At 43.1% G+C, this 14,616-nt stretch overlaps 1 protein-coding gene and 1 pseudogene across 1 annotated transcript in view; both read left to right on the top strand.

The window, feature by feature from the left end:
• LOC126245257 (RNA-binding protein 24-B-like) overlaps positions 1–14,616 on the top strand; it is a 375,332-nt gene that overhangs the window by 286,490 nt on the left and 74,226 nt on the right. The gene's annotated exons all lie outside the window — the stretch shown is intronic.
• LOC126211654 (5S ribosomal RNA) lies at positions 13,555–13,672 on the top strand (annotated as a pseudogene).

Genomic DNA, 14,616 nt, shown 5'->3' with positions numbered 1-14,616 from the left:
TAATGCTGCCGGTATGTCATGGTATGATGTACCGTAGCAGGAAATTAAGTTTTTCAATTGAATTGATTTTGCATTATTTCTCTTCCCCATGCCCTCGACATTAATGCTAATGGTACTCGTGCGGTAATTAGTTCCCGTGTTGTAACGTGTTAAATAGGGAATGTTTAATTATAACCATCCGGTATAATGAAAGGCATTGCTGAAACGGTTTATCTATGGATCAGAAACGTTTGGAAATAGGACTTGAGCCGTGGGAAACCCGGAGAAGAATAAAACAGGAAGAATTTGAAATGTGATAGCGCAGAAATATTTTAAAAACTAAGGGAATTAACTAGAGAATGACTGGCTCAGAAAGAATAGTAAACAAAATCCCGACCACAAAATTGGACAGCTTAGTCGGACACGTGATAAGGCGCTTAAGAGTGGTTAACTTGCAGTAGAAGGAAAATTCTAGATACGGGGAAAAATACCACGTGTAAAATAGACTATTGAGAATATTTGGTATAGCAGCTTCGAAGAGGTGAAAGAAACCGCTTCGCACAAGACCGAAAGAGATGAAGGACGCGGCCAGTTAACTTTAAACTCCCCCTCCCCGCAGCCCCTCTCCCGCACAGGTTTTAAGAAACATCTAAAATTATCGTTCTTCAGTCCATGCATTACGTAAGTGACACACACTGGACTCGCATTCGGGAGGACGACGGTTCAATCCCGTCTCCAGCCATCCTGATTTAGGTTTTCCGTGATTTCCCTAAATCGTTTCAGGCAAATGTCGGGAGGGTTCCTTTGAAAGGGCACGGCCGATTTCCTTCCCAATCCTTCCCTAACCCGAGCTTGCGCTCCGTCTCTAATGACCCCGTTGTCGACGGGGCGTTAAACACTACCCACCACCACCACGTAAGTGACACGTGGATCAGAATAATGAAGCGATTGACAGCGAAGCACAGTTAAACGTGGAAGGAGGAGGTGTCGGTTCGGTGGTGCGTGCTGCGGCGGCGCGGTTCTTTCCGTCCCTTTACGACGGACCTGCGCCTACCTGTGAACATTGTCTCAGCAGATCATCAGTAGGAAAGCCGAGTGAAACCTACTGTACTTCGACGTGAACCAGGCTGCAATTTAAGTCACTAATCTACGTTTCGGGAGAAAGTTTTCACACAAATGAAAGGTTGGAAATTTTGTCCTCAGTTAATATATTCTGAAACTTAGGTGAACAAGTATCACTGCCAAGCCGGTGCAAGTCTTAACACAGTCACTCACAATCCCTTTCACTCACGTTAGGAAGTTAATGGTGTTGCATTTCCCGAAAACGTAATAGCTACAAAAATACTGATTGTTTTTTATTGATAATGCTCGCCAAATATTAAGTCTGTCGGTACCAAATGCAGTCACAGTTTTTAGCCACCGACCTGCTCAATACGCCACGCGGAATATATGTCTGTTTTCGTCACAAAATTCACTTAAAAATTCCAAAATTTCTTCACACCCATCGGAATAATTATGCTGTCACTTTACAACTCTTTTGATGTATGAAACACTGCTAGATCCGGCAACTTATCGTTTCCATCGAAACTACTACTGCACACGTCCGAACTGTTTCATGGCTAGGCTCCCACTCTTCTCTAGAATACTCTAAAAGTCTTCTTCACCAGCAGAGAAAGGCTCGCGAAGAATACTGCTTTACCATTGGTCAGTTTACTTAACAGTCAATAGAAAAACAACCTTCTCCCGCGTCAGTCCGCGCTTTTCATGAATAACCAATCGCAAAATAGTAAACCTAACGACTGCACTTTTTACCGACGTAATTATCTAATATGCTGAAGTTTTGCTTATGCATAAAGGTATTTACTATTGTTATTTATACGTGAATTAACTTTCTCTTTACCATAAACTTACTTTACAAATCTATTCTACAAAAATCCCCTTTGTCTATATCCATACTTCTTCGAAATGTTCCCACACTAAATCCTACTACATAACTCGTCAGTTATCTTCATATTAACCTTAAACCACACTCACGCATCATTCATACTGCTAAAACACATTTATAACATTTTACATACACAGAAAGAAATAATAACACTTTATGAAGATACTAGAACAGTTTATGAAAAACATTCTATTACTTTAGTGCTGTCTAGTGGGCACAATCGAAACTAAAATCACAGTACCCCTATCCAATATTGTCCTCTATCGGCTGATACATAAACTACGCGCGCGTCCAGTCTCGCGACACCATCTGTCACTATCCAGCACTAAGACACATCCCACTTAACCGCCTCCAAGGCAGGATCGGTATACGGCGCTACGCCTCAGTGCGTATACAATACTGCTCGGGAAGTAACAGCTGTGCGGTTCCATGCCATCTTCTCACGCTCACTGTTAACGTGCAATATTGACTTCTCTTTACAAGATCGTAGTATCATTGTTACCTAACGATTGTACTCCTCTGTATAAAATGATACCGTTGTTCTGTTATTCGTATATTTTAAGAAAAGCAAAATTATGTGCACTGTCTTTTAATAGTTAATAGTTAATTGACGTATTCGATACCGAAGGGGAGCACAAACGGATCCGAATAATTCCTGTGAATACAGTAACTAACAACATTAAAATAAACTGCTTAACTACTTAAAAATCAGTATAGTGTGTATGCAGTACGTCCTGCTTGTGCAGGGGGAAATTCTTTAATAACGAGATGAGAGATTTTTTAATGCAATATACACAGTGTCTACAAACGTTACCTTAATAATGTTTCTTCAAAATTAACGACGACATGCAACGATACCACTTATTGGTAAAAAAAGTTTTCTGTAGCCAAGATCGCATATGCAATATAGCATCGACTACAGAAAGTTTTTTACGAAGTAAATCAGATCGCTCCTTCCATTTGTCAACATAAGAAAATTCAATCGATATAAAGTCTCTCCATCATAATCATGCGTCCACTAATATTATTTTGTCGTACCTGAAACAGAGGTCTCTGACATTTGTTAACAAGGAAGTCTTACTGCTACTGAATAAATCTGCTCTGCGAAGAGTCAGGCACTGTTTGTTTATGGCTGGAAGTTCCTTTCTCTCGTAATATCTGTATGTTTAGCGACGAGTAGCATGTTGTTGGAATGACTTCATACTCGTTACTCGCTGTTCCCGCTGCCTCTTTTTAGTGAGTGGATGTAACTGAGGAAAACCAGCACCTTCCTATTCTGCACAGTATTTTTCCCTACAAATGTCCGCAAAAGTATTTTTGTGAATTTTCGAAACGTCTGCTGTTCTTTCGGCCGTCTGCGTTGGAAACAGCAGTCTCACGATTGTCTCTGCCATCGAAATATTCTCGCACCGAATACACGAACCTCCCGTGTCTGACCACGCAAAACGTGAGCAGATCGCGGAACTTTCCGTTTAGCAACCATACTTTTCTGCGCACTTCCGCTGCATGCGTCAGACATTCTGTAGCGCAAAATAAACTCGTCGCACAAGAAAAGAAAGCACAAAACGAAAACGCCTCACAGCTGTTATGTTACCGGCCGCAAGCGTCATTTGCAACTGACTAGCAACGAACAGAAGACGAGACGAAGCGCGTTCTCTGAATGGTTGTTGCTACGGCAGCAGGCTTGTAAACAGCTAGACGTCAATCACTTTGTTATTCTGATCCAGGTATAAATTATGCCTTCAGGTTTCACAGACACTTTCTTTACACGTTGAATGCTCGAGATGAGACTGGACGTCGGATAACATTCAGACAAGTGTAGCTGTGGAGAAACAGTAACTTTTCCCAATGCTTAACGCTTGAAAGAATTATTGTAAAATATGCTTGTATACATAAAAAAACATCTATTTTCGGGTTGATTAAGAAGAAATTTTGACAAAGGGAAGAAAGATTGTGAAGAAAAGATAATATACGATACAGACTAATTCCTCCTGCCCCCCCCCCCCCCCCCAATCCCGATTTTTTATGCTGCCGTTGTTCATTTTCTGCCGAGTTCTGACAGTGAGAGCTGTGGTCATTATCTGTTTTGTTTCCGGAAACGATAATCTTACTTCGTCATCTCACTCCAATTGGAGGCTTTCTAGTACGACTTTCGAATTTGGTTGTTTTTCCAATATTTTTTGTCCTATTTCACTCTTTGCGCATAGTATATTTGAATAGAAGTACGAACAAGATCATAGAAAACCACCTAAAAATCTTACCAGGTGGATCAAACAAAGCGTCTTACTTTTTTCATTGTTCTTCAGGTGTTCGTTTCTCACGTTCTACCGTATTCGGGCCGACGACGCTACGCAGGTTGAGAATATATTCGAGGAGAGACGATAGGCGGACTTGGCAACTGTCTGCTTTGCCACGCTTTACTTGTGAGATGTGATACTCTTAATTTCTGCTGCAGAGGTCCACTCGTCACTAAGCCTAAATGATGACCAAGGGCACCTCGAGACGACAGCGTTTGTGGACTTATTTGTTAATAAAAGCCAGCGATGACTTAGTCTCCGCCACGACGCGTCCACACGCACACACACACACACACACACACACACACACACACACACGAGCAGCAAGGCGGAAGCGCACGTTCGTGGGCATAGGCATGTTTGTTGATGCTGCCAGGAGCAATTTTACGACTTCTTCTACGACTTCTTCATTGGCCTGCCGCTCTGACAGACGGTCTCTGGGCTTCGGCAGTGGCTGAAAATCCCTCGTGGCGCCCCCCATACGGAAGTGCCTCGCTCTATTGCCGAGTGAACTGTTGAGCCGTAAGGTGATTCAGAACTTTATAGCTCACCTGTCTTGCTATACATTCTTGACTGTCTAGCGTGAACAGGTTTGAAAATATGTTGTTTGACTTGCATCTCCTTTCGGGATTTGGGTAAAATTTGAACTGTGGTCGCAAAGTACTCCAGCTGCCTTGGTACATGTTATCATCACGATGGTGTGGACCATTTCCTGTTGTTAATAATAGGAGGCGTCGGCGGAAGAAACCGCTAACCCTCAATTTAGTAACGATGAGTCTGATCACACTGGACTCGTATGTTGCGTTTGCAAGTGCACCAAATACTGGTTAAAGCTTTTCGGTATGTATCGCTGGAAACAGATGTGTCCTATATAATTTGTTTGGAATTGTTGTATTTGTGAGGTTGTCTTTGAGTTTAACCAAAGAGCTAATCATCAGCACCGCTGAATGTGCTCTTGTGGAGTAGCACCATCTTGCGCCGACCCATTCTTAAGTCGTAGGCAACGTTAACTGTCTAAATACTAAGGTCTGTTTCCGTGACTGGCTAAGTAATGGTTATACGTGTTTGCAAGTATTTCGGGCTACAAAAAATGTGTCTTAGTAAGCAGGTAAGCATCCTGTGACGTGTGCATCGGGAAGAGTGAAGTTAAAAAGACAGCTGACCTTGCTGATGTAGGTTTCAGTGTTCGTTAATTACGTTATGCGATTGTGTCCGATTTCATCTCCCTCCATTATACAGTCAGATATAGTTTTGTGTCTGCCTTGACGAGGACAGGTTACGATCTATGGAAAAAAATGAATTCCGCCAGCGATGTCAGTAATTAAGAATGTCAAAAAGTATTCTTAGCAACTACAGACGAAATTTTAAAATCCTTAAACCGGACAGAAGAACTGAGAATGCATGTTAGAATTTACCTGAAACATCTTTTTCTGATGGCATTTCACTTATTGTATGTACTGCAAATGAAGGGGCAATTTTCAAAGTAGGCTTTCAGATGAATTAAAAGAACGCTAAAATAGCATGTAAAATTTGACAACGAAGTCACCGATCGAATGGACGAGTTGATTTTTTAGAGCAGTCGGAAGCGATCAATGTGCGTTACCATTTTTCTCATTTATATCATTACCACATGAACTTCTAATGCGAAAGCCATTAAAAACTGAGCGTTTTTCAGCGAGCAGTGGAGACAGGTATATTGAGAATTACTGGAGGGACAGGAAAATAAACAAATGGACCACGGAACAGAGCAAAGTGGAAGGCGTAATTACGACTTTAATGAAAAGATAATGGAGGGGACAGGTAAGGAAATGAATGTATGGCAGACGGCTCAAGGAGATTCTTTGTTGGATTTCAAGAGATAAGAAAAAGCCGAGACGATGGCTTAACGGAAATTGGTAGAGGCAGTAAGTAAATATGCACGATGACAGTGAGTGCTTACAGGTAACCACCATAGGGGACGCGTTCAGCCTACATTGATACCCGTTGCTGTCACAGTTAGTACAAAATGCAACATGGTTTTGTGGGAGACATGTCAACGGAAGAGGTCGAGGAAGACAACAGCTTAACGAGATGTAACCAGCACTTGCATCAGTTACAAAGCATGAAATAAGTGCAACACATTACGTCGGGTAATTATTCGTAACGCTCGCTCCGCTGCTTCTTTGTACATCGACCAAGATCTGTCGGGCGGTTTTACGTAGAAGGTCGTCACCATTTGTACTCCGCGGATTAGAAAGTGATAGCTTCTCGTTTCCACATAGCAGTATGATACGCAGCTGGTTTCTGCCATCCGTTGTTGATCAGTGTCTACAGTCGCTCCACTGGAGTTCAAACACTGCAAGGGAAGTTGCCTCCTCCGTATCTTCCATTGTTGTGATTGTTATTGACTCTTTTTCCATCTTCAGAGCCGGTTATTAGCCTCGAATTCCTGATTTAGTTCCGACATTGTGGTGTTTTTTTTCCCCTGGTCCGACTAATTCGTGGGTTGCATTCCCCATTTCGCCACCTGACTGGGAAAATTGGGAGGGGGGGGGGGGGGGAGGAAGAGAGAGAGAGAGAGAGAGAGAGGTAGTCATATAGTCATAAAAGTAAAAACTTCTACACGACTGTAGTGAAGGACGGGTAGGGAAATTTAATTCCCAAAGGTGGTGGGATTGCAATCCCACCAAGTCGTTGGCAGTGCATCAGGCATCAGTGAATGGCCATAATGTTTGCGTTCTTTTACAACATTGTTATTACTCCAGCTAATCGTTCGTGCCATATTAATTTTTAAAACCAACTTGTACCTTGTTTTGGTTGAAGTAAATTATAAGTGGTGAAAATTTTAGTAATTAGAAAACCGAAACACTGCTGGCATTTAAATTACAATTGTTGGGGTTCAGATATTGGGAAACACTTCTAATGCTGAAATTGAATTGAAAACATGTTTAAACTATCACCTTATCGTCTCAGTTTTTTTAACTCTATGCGGCATTTTCTTGTGCTGAACTGTTTTTACGGGGTGTAGTTCCGGAGGTCTTGGAGTATAACGCCATGAGTCAGCTTTCAAACCACTGCAGTCGTATTCCCATCTGTTGGATTTTGTGAAAACTTAATTACATGAATGCGGCGAATGGGGCGATCAAAAATTTCCTTTTCGAAGGCCGCGCATTCCAGAATCAGCTTGCCAATCGGGCAAAATTGCCGTCAGCTTTGTCGCAATCATGCCACCGACGCATCATGTTGAAGGTACCTGTTTATTACAACACCGTGTCCTGTTGCCGTAACTGCTTGCTGCACATCGTCCACTGAGAGATATCGTCGGCCCTTTAATTCCCTTTTTAAGGAACCGAAGGCTTGATAATTCGTGGGGAGAGATTTGGACTGAAGAGCGGGTGCTCATATGCCCGCTACTTGAGTTCTGCGTTACGACATTTGCGATATGGGGACGTGCGCTATGATGAAGCAGCCGCATCCCTTGTCGCAATTTTCCACAACGGTGCTTTTCGACAGACATGCTGCTACCGGCGTTTCTCCTTCGGCAGCCAAGAAAAGAATAACAGCAAGTTGATCCTGTTTGGACACATTTGGTAATAACGTCGCCACAGTTCAGGTTTCCACATTTACCGTACGCTCGTTGGCAAGACACGAATGCCATACTAATCCTTTGTCTGCATGTCGGAGTCGAGCTACGTTGCATAAACGTTGCAGCAACGCCCTCTGTCGGAAACTAAATTGCACTCAGCTCCCATATTGTAATTATTAATATTTTAAGTAGGTTCACTAAATACAGTTCAAGAGCTCAGACGAGAAATACCCTACGCTGGGTTTAAAATGCAAGTTAACAATGGGACATATCTTAGTCGGTGTAAATATACACAGCGAAACGAATGTTATGAATTATTACGCGAGCTAACATGTTGCACTTCCTTCATAATTAGTAACTGATGTAGGTAGATTACATCTAGCTGCGCTGTTTCACTGACACGACTCCCACAGGCACATGCTTTACTTTGTACTAACTGTTGAAGCAACTGGTAGCAGCGTACGCTGAACCCGTCACAGTCTGGTGGAGCTGCCCCTGCGTGTAACTCGTTCGACGACCAAACTGACAGGCGTGTGTTGCGGGCAGCGACAAATGAAGGCGCAAGCCGCGCGGTCGGCCGTATCGGAAATGCCATTAACGCAACGCGGCAATATCTCACACCCCCGACCGCATTACCTGTACTGTGTGGGAAATGCCCGCCATTTGCCTACCCCGTCCGCTTCCTACACGTGGCGCCGTTGACAATTTCTTTACGACGAGAATGTATTGAACCTACTTTCCCCCCTTTCCTGCAGACCCATTTGCAGAAGAGTGATCACTTAGGCTGACCAACACATCAATTTCCGGTAGCTTTCGTGACACTAACATCATTACTGTCCATCCACCACTGTGGCAACACGAGGCAGGAACGTTACTCAATTCTTATATTGACTTAATAACGATATTCGGTAACTGATGGCTGTACCGCGATGCTATTCGTGAAACTCCACTTTGGTTATCCCACATGAAATAAATGACATAATTGTATTGAATTATTTGTGGTAGAATGATTTTAATGTGGAGAGACTACTCCCGTGATACACGGTTGATGTTAAAATCGAACATAATGGTAGATCAGTCTCCAGTGACATCATTCAGGAAGAATGGAAGGCAAAGTTAATGTTTTGTCTAAGACGAAGTCATTAGATGTGGGAGACAAACTTATACTTGGGAGGAACGGACAAGGAAATTTCCTGTGTCTTTTCAAAGGAATCATCCTGGATTTAGGATAAGCGAGAAAAAAAAGACGATATCTAGATCGTGGGCCCAGGATATGAAGTGATGCTCTTCCGAAGACATGTCCAATATCTTGCCACTGCCACCTCGCTTGGTGACGTCCTTTAGAGCGCAAGTGTCACGTACGTTTACACACTTCAGTTTTACGCTTGAAAATAAATTTATAAACATAATTTGAATGTGTAGGGTTATTTGTTGCTAGACTGTGTAATTTTAACGAGTCTGCATTAATTTTTGTATTAGGCTAGGGTGAATATCAGATGGTAGTCATATTTTGCATCTCGAAGCTTCCCATATTTTCATGGTGCTCTTTTGTGGCGACGAACTCCGTTCAAACAGGGATATCAGTGTTTCACCTCGGACTGCAAACCATCTCTGTGATAAAGGAAAAGAAATTTATAATATAGAACTAGGTTACTGCCAAACCGTGAGTCGACCGGATGTAGTACTACAGCATTTCAAGTAGGATTAGCTTCATCAGTGAGTAATTCTCCTAAATGCGTAGTTAGTGAGTGACGCCTATACTGCTGTAAGCTACAGAATAGCCTTCACTTAGGTACTGGAGTGAAATTTAGGGATAAAAAGATATCAACATCGTGTTGTCAATCGCATCATTTTTTTAAAACGAACAAACAGTGGGTAATGAACAAATAGAGCAGAAGCAGTTTGGTACATATATTTAGAGACTCAGTAAAAAGGGGCAGGCATAACAGATATCTGCTTTCTACATCACACATACAGTGGAGAGGGAGTGATGTAAGGTGGAACGCTTGTGAAGAGGTTCGTTCCAGTAACTGTTTATTTTTCCATTTCCTCGTGGGAAAGATGAGCGACAGAAGCATGATATAATATGGACTATACAAGTCCGCCGACCTGGCCTCCGACTGGCCAATTGTCACCACTGACAGTCATGTCATCCTTAGATGACGTCATGGGAAACGGTGTGAAGGGGCGTGGGGTGAGCACACAGCTCTCTCGGTCGTTGCCGGCTTTGCAGACCTCGTAACCGCAGCTTCTTATTCAAGTAGCTCCTCAATTGGCATCACCATGCTGAGTGACCTAGTTCCAGTCCTCTGAACAAGGAAAAACTCCAGGCAATACAGGCAACTGAACTCGTGTCTTCGCATAGCAGTCAACCGCGATGACGGCTCGTCTGCGGAGGCGGACACCGTAGGGAGTAATAGTGATATATAGTGCCAAGGATGACGGAGAAGGCTGAATGTATCAATCTGAAATGGGGAACCCTGGTCGATAAACTATTGGCTAAAAAATTTTAAGCTATCCATTCGAACTTTTATCATTGCGATCGATCACAGTAGATTTGAAATTTTCTCGTTCTCTTCTTTTTCTTTCAAAAGGCTAAGCCCTGTCTTCGCAGCATTGGCTTGCTCACTTCAGCAGACCTCTGCATATATGACGAACATCCCATCTCACTGATCATATTTTTTCAATAAGATGTTGTCGATCGGTCCCTCATTTCCTCGCTACGATTTTGTGTTGGGAAATTTTAATCGTGTGTGATTGAGTGGCCAACGAGTTTTGCTTTACGTCTACATGGATGCTCTGCAAATCGCACTTAAGTGTCTGGCAGAGGGTTTATTGAATCAGCTTCACACTAATTCTCTATTATTCCAATCTCGTACAGAGTGCGAAAAAAATGAACACTTATATCCTTCCGTGCAGGTACTAATTTACTTTATTTTCTTATGATGATTGTATCTCTCTAAGTACGTCAGCGCCAACAAAATATTTTCGCTTTGGATGAGAAACTTGGTGACTGAAATTTCGTGAGAAGATCCCCACAACGCAAAATCATTTGTTTTAATGATATTTATGCCAAATCTTTTATCACGTCCATGGCACTCTCTCCCCTATTTGTCGATAATACAAAATGCGGTGCTCTTCTTTGAACTTTTTGAATGTATTCCATTAATTCTTATCTGGTAAGGATCCCACACCGCATAGCAGTACCCCAAAATAGGATAGACAATTGTACTGTAAGCAGTCTCTTTAGCAGGTCTGTTGCATCTTCTAAGTATTCTGCCAATAAAACGGATTCTTTGGTTCATCTTCCTCACAAAATTTTCCTCTTGTTTTTTCCAACGTAAGTTGTTTGTAATTCTTATGTATTTAAATGAATTACGGCCTTTAGATTTGATTGATTTATCATATACTTGAAGTTTAACTGATTCCTTTTCGTCTATCCCGTATTCTCTCCACCTTTCAACTTTCTCTTCATTGCTTAGTACTGGCTTGACATCTGAGATCTCGATATTCATACAGTTGTTTCTCTTTTCTTCAGAGGTGTCTTTAATTTTTCTATATGCGACATTACCTTTCCCCTAGTTAAGCATGCTTCTACAGTCTTGCATCCGTACTCTAGCTATTCCTGTTTAGCCATTTACACTTTCTGTCTTTTGTGCTTGTGGCGCAAGCATACAACACACTTTAATTACAATTGAACCAGTAGCAATGAACCCAACTGTAAGGGTAACACTGCATGTCTCCCATAAGAAGTTCTTTGTGTTAGCTTGTAGCTTTAATTAGTTCTTTCTTCTCCTCTAGTTCCTGTAAAACCATCTTATTCGTTTTTCTGTCAGTCCAACTAGTTCTTGTAATTCTCCTGAATTGTCTGAATCTACCGGAGGCAAATCTAGCAGAAAGCCTCTCAATTGCTTCGATGCCTTCCTTTGATCTGACCTGGCGAGGATCCCAAACACTCGTAACACATCGAAAGGGTGCAAAAAAGGGCAGCTCGTTTTGTGTTATCACGTAATAGGGGAGAGAGTGTGGCAGATATGATACGCGAGTTGGGATGGAAGTCATTAAAGCAAAGACGTTTTTCGTCGCGGCGAGATCTATTTACGAAATTTCAGTCACCAACTTTCTCTTCCGAATGCGAAAATATTTTGTTGTGCCCAACCTACATAGGTAGGAATGATCATCAAAATAAAATAAGAGAAATCAGATCACGAACAGAAAGGTTTAGGTGTTCGTTTTTCCCGCGCGCTGTTCGGAGTGGAATGGTAGAGAGATAGTATGATTGTGGTTCGATGAACCCTCTGCCAAGCACTTAAATGTGAGTTGCAGAGTAATCATGTAGATGTAGTTGTACTCAAGAATGGGTTGCACATAAGGTCTATACGCTTGCTCCTTTATAGATGAACTGGAATTCTTCCAATAAACGTCGACCATTTGCCTTCCTGCTCATTCCATTTCATATCGCTTTGCAACCTTATGCCCAGATATTTAATCGACGCCTGTGGTAAAGCGGGACACCACTACTGCTGTATTTGAAAATTATAGCATTGCTTTTCTTGCTCATATGCATTAATTTACATTTTTCCGTATTTAGAGCAAGCTGCCATTCATCACAGAACGTAGGAAATCTGCTCAAATCATCTCGTGGCTTCCTACAGTCACTTAAAGAAGTCTTAGTCCCATACACTACAACGTCATTAGCAAACAGTTGCAGATTGCTGCACATCCCATTTGTCAGATCGTTTATGTACTCTTATATACAAAACAAGAGCGGACCTATCACACTTCCCTGGATCAGACCTGACGATGCTTTCGTCGTCGATGAACACTCGCCTTCCAGGACAACGTACTAGGTTTTATTACTTAAACAATACTTGTTTGTAGTTACGTTCCGCGGTTTCTCTGCTGGGATGAAATAGTCGCACATGGTTCTGTTGTACCCTTTCGAACAGCCTTGGTGGTTTTTTTTTAAACAATGTCACAACAAAGAGTAATGTGACCAGGAAATCGTCTTCAGCCTTGTTTACAAGACTTCTCACACGAACGCACAACAAAAAATCAAGTGGTGTCAGATCGAATCAACAAGATCGCCACGAAACAGGACGGCCTTATCCTAGCGACCTTCCATTTCATTGCTCCACTGGTCTACGCCGTAAAACACACGTCTCTGTCGTGATGTGCTGTAGACAGACAAGATATATAGAAGAGCAAGTGTGGTGCCACTAGGAAGATAGACGTCGGGCAGTGTCGCGTGCGTGCCATCTGGAAGCGACTGAGCGGGTCGCTGGGAGCGGAGACTTGTCGTGGGCAGTCTTAATATAGCTATGGGAAGAGGCCTAGGCGCGTGTCGCCGCTATTTGTGGGGGTGCAGCCGGCCACCAGCCGCGCCGCGCTTCCGTCGGCCGTAACTCGGTGCCGATGTCTCGCGTTGCCCAAGAGGCGGCGGGAAGGCCTTGCTTTACTGGAGCAGGATAGGGCGCCACTGTCTGCATCTGGCGTGCTAGACGAGCACGTAACAAGCCACTGGGCAGAGGCTCCTTCTACACAGAAGGTGTTCAGAAAGTCGGTGCCCAAACTAAAAATCACGACGACGGAGACAACAACAGATACAGTTCGGTAAGCAACCAAGTGCCGGATATGTACAGGGTATATCAAAAAGAAACATCGGATTTGGCACCTCTATATTTCTTAAACTAATAAACGTATCCAATGAATTTTGTTTTTTGATGAATGGAAAACACAAAAAGTTTTTTTTCGTGTCTTTCCATAAGGGCAACGGCCTTGCCGCAGTGGATACACCGGTTCCCGTGAGATCACCGAAGTTAAGCGCCGTCGGGCGTGGTCTGCACTTGGATGGGTGACCATCCAGGCCGCCATGCGCTGTTGCCATTTTTCGGGGTGCACACAGCCTCGTGATGCCAATTGAGGAGCTACTTGACCGAATAGTAGCAGCTTCGGTCAAGAATACCATCTTACGACCAGGAGAGCGGTGTGCTGACCCCACGCCCCTCCTATCCGCATCCTCCACCGAGGATGACACGGCGGCCGGATGGTCCGGGTAGGCCACCCGTGGCCTGAAGACGGAGTGCTTACCTTTCCATAAGTGTTCAATACGCTTCCTCCCCCCTTGAGATGCACGGCTTATGTCAATACGGTAATCAAATTGTCCCCACACTGCAGCGAGCGTGTCTTGAGTTACAGCTTCCGCAGCTGCTGTTATGCGATGTCTCAGTCCATTCATTATTGCTGGCAACGGAGGCATGTAAACAGAGGCTTTTATAAACCACCGGTTCCCGGGTTCGATTCCCGGCGGGGTCAGGGATTTTCTCTGCCTCTTGATGACTGGGTGTTGTGTGATGTCCTTAGGTTAGTTAGGTTTAAGTAGTTCTAAGTTCTATGGGACTGATGACCATAGATGTTAAGTCCCATAGTGCTCAGAGCCATTTGAACCATTTTATAAACCACCGCAAGAAATAATCACATACGGTCAGGTCAGATGAATTTGGAGAACAGTAATGTAAGGCTGAATCATTTGGTCCAGTGCGACCGATCCATCGTTCAGTAACCCTTTGATTTAAAAATTCCCGCGGTTCCAGATGCCAGTGTGGCGGTGCCCCATCCTGTTGGTAAATGAAGTCGTTGGAATCAGTCTCCAACTAAGGGAAAAGAAAGTTCTCAAGAATATCGAGATATGTGCTCCCTGTAACAGTGTTCTCGGCACAAAAAATTGGACCATACACCTTTTCCCTTGAAACTGCAAGAAACACATAAAATTTATGACGGTTCATCTTTCCATTTAGATTAAATGTTGCCTCGTCACTAATCACTAAGCG

This window comes from Schistocerca nitens, chromosome 1 (assembly GCF_023898315.1).
Source record: "Schistocerca nitens isolate TAMUIC-IGC-003100 chromosome 1, iqSchNite1.1, whole genome shotgun sequence".
Taxonomy (NCBI): Eukaryota; Metazoa; Arthropoda; class Insecta; order Orthoptera; family Acrididae; genus Schistocerca; species Schistocerca nitens.
This window is presented reverse-complemented; position numbering and strand designations above follow the sequence as displayed.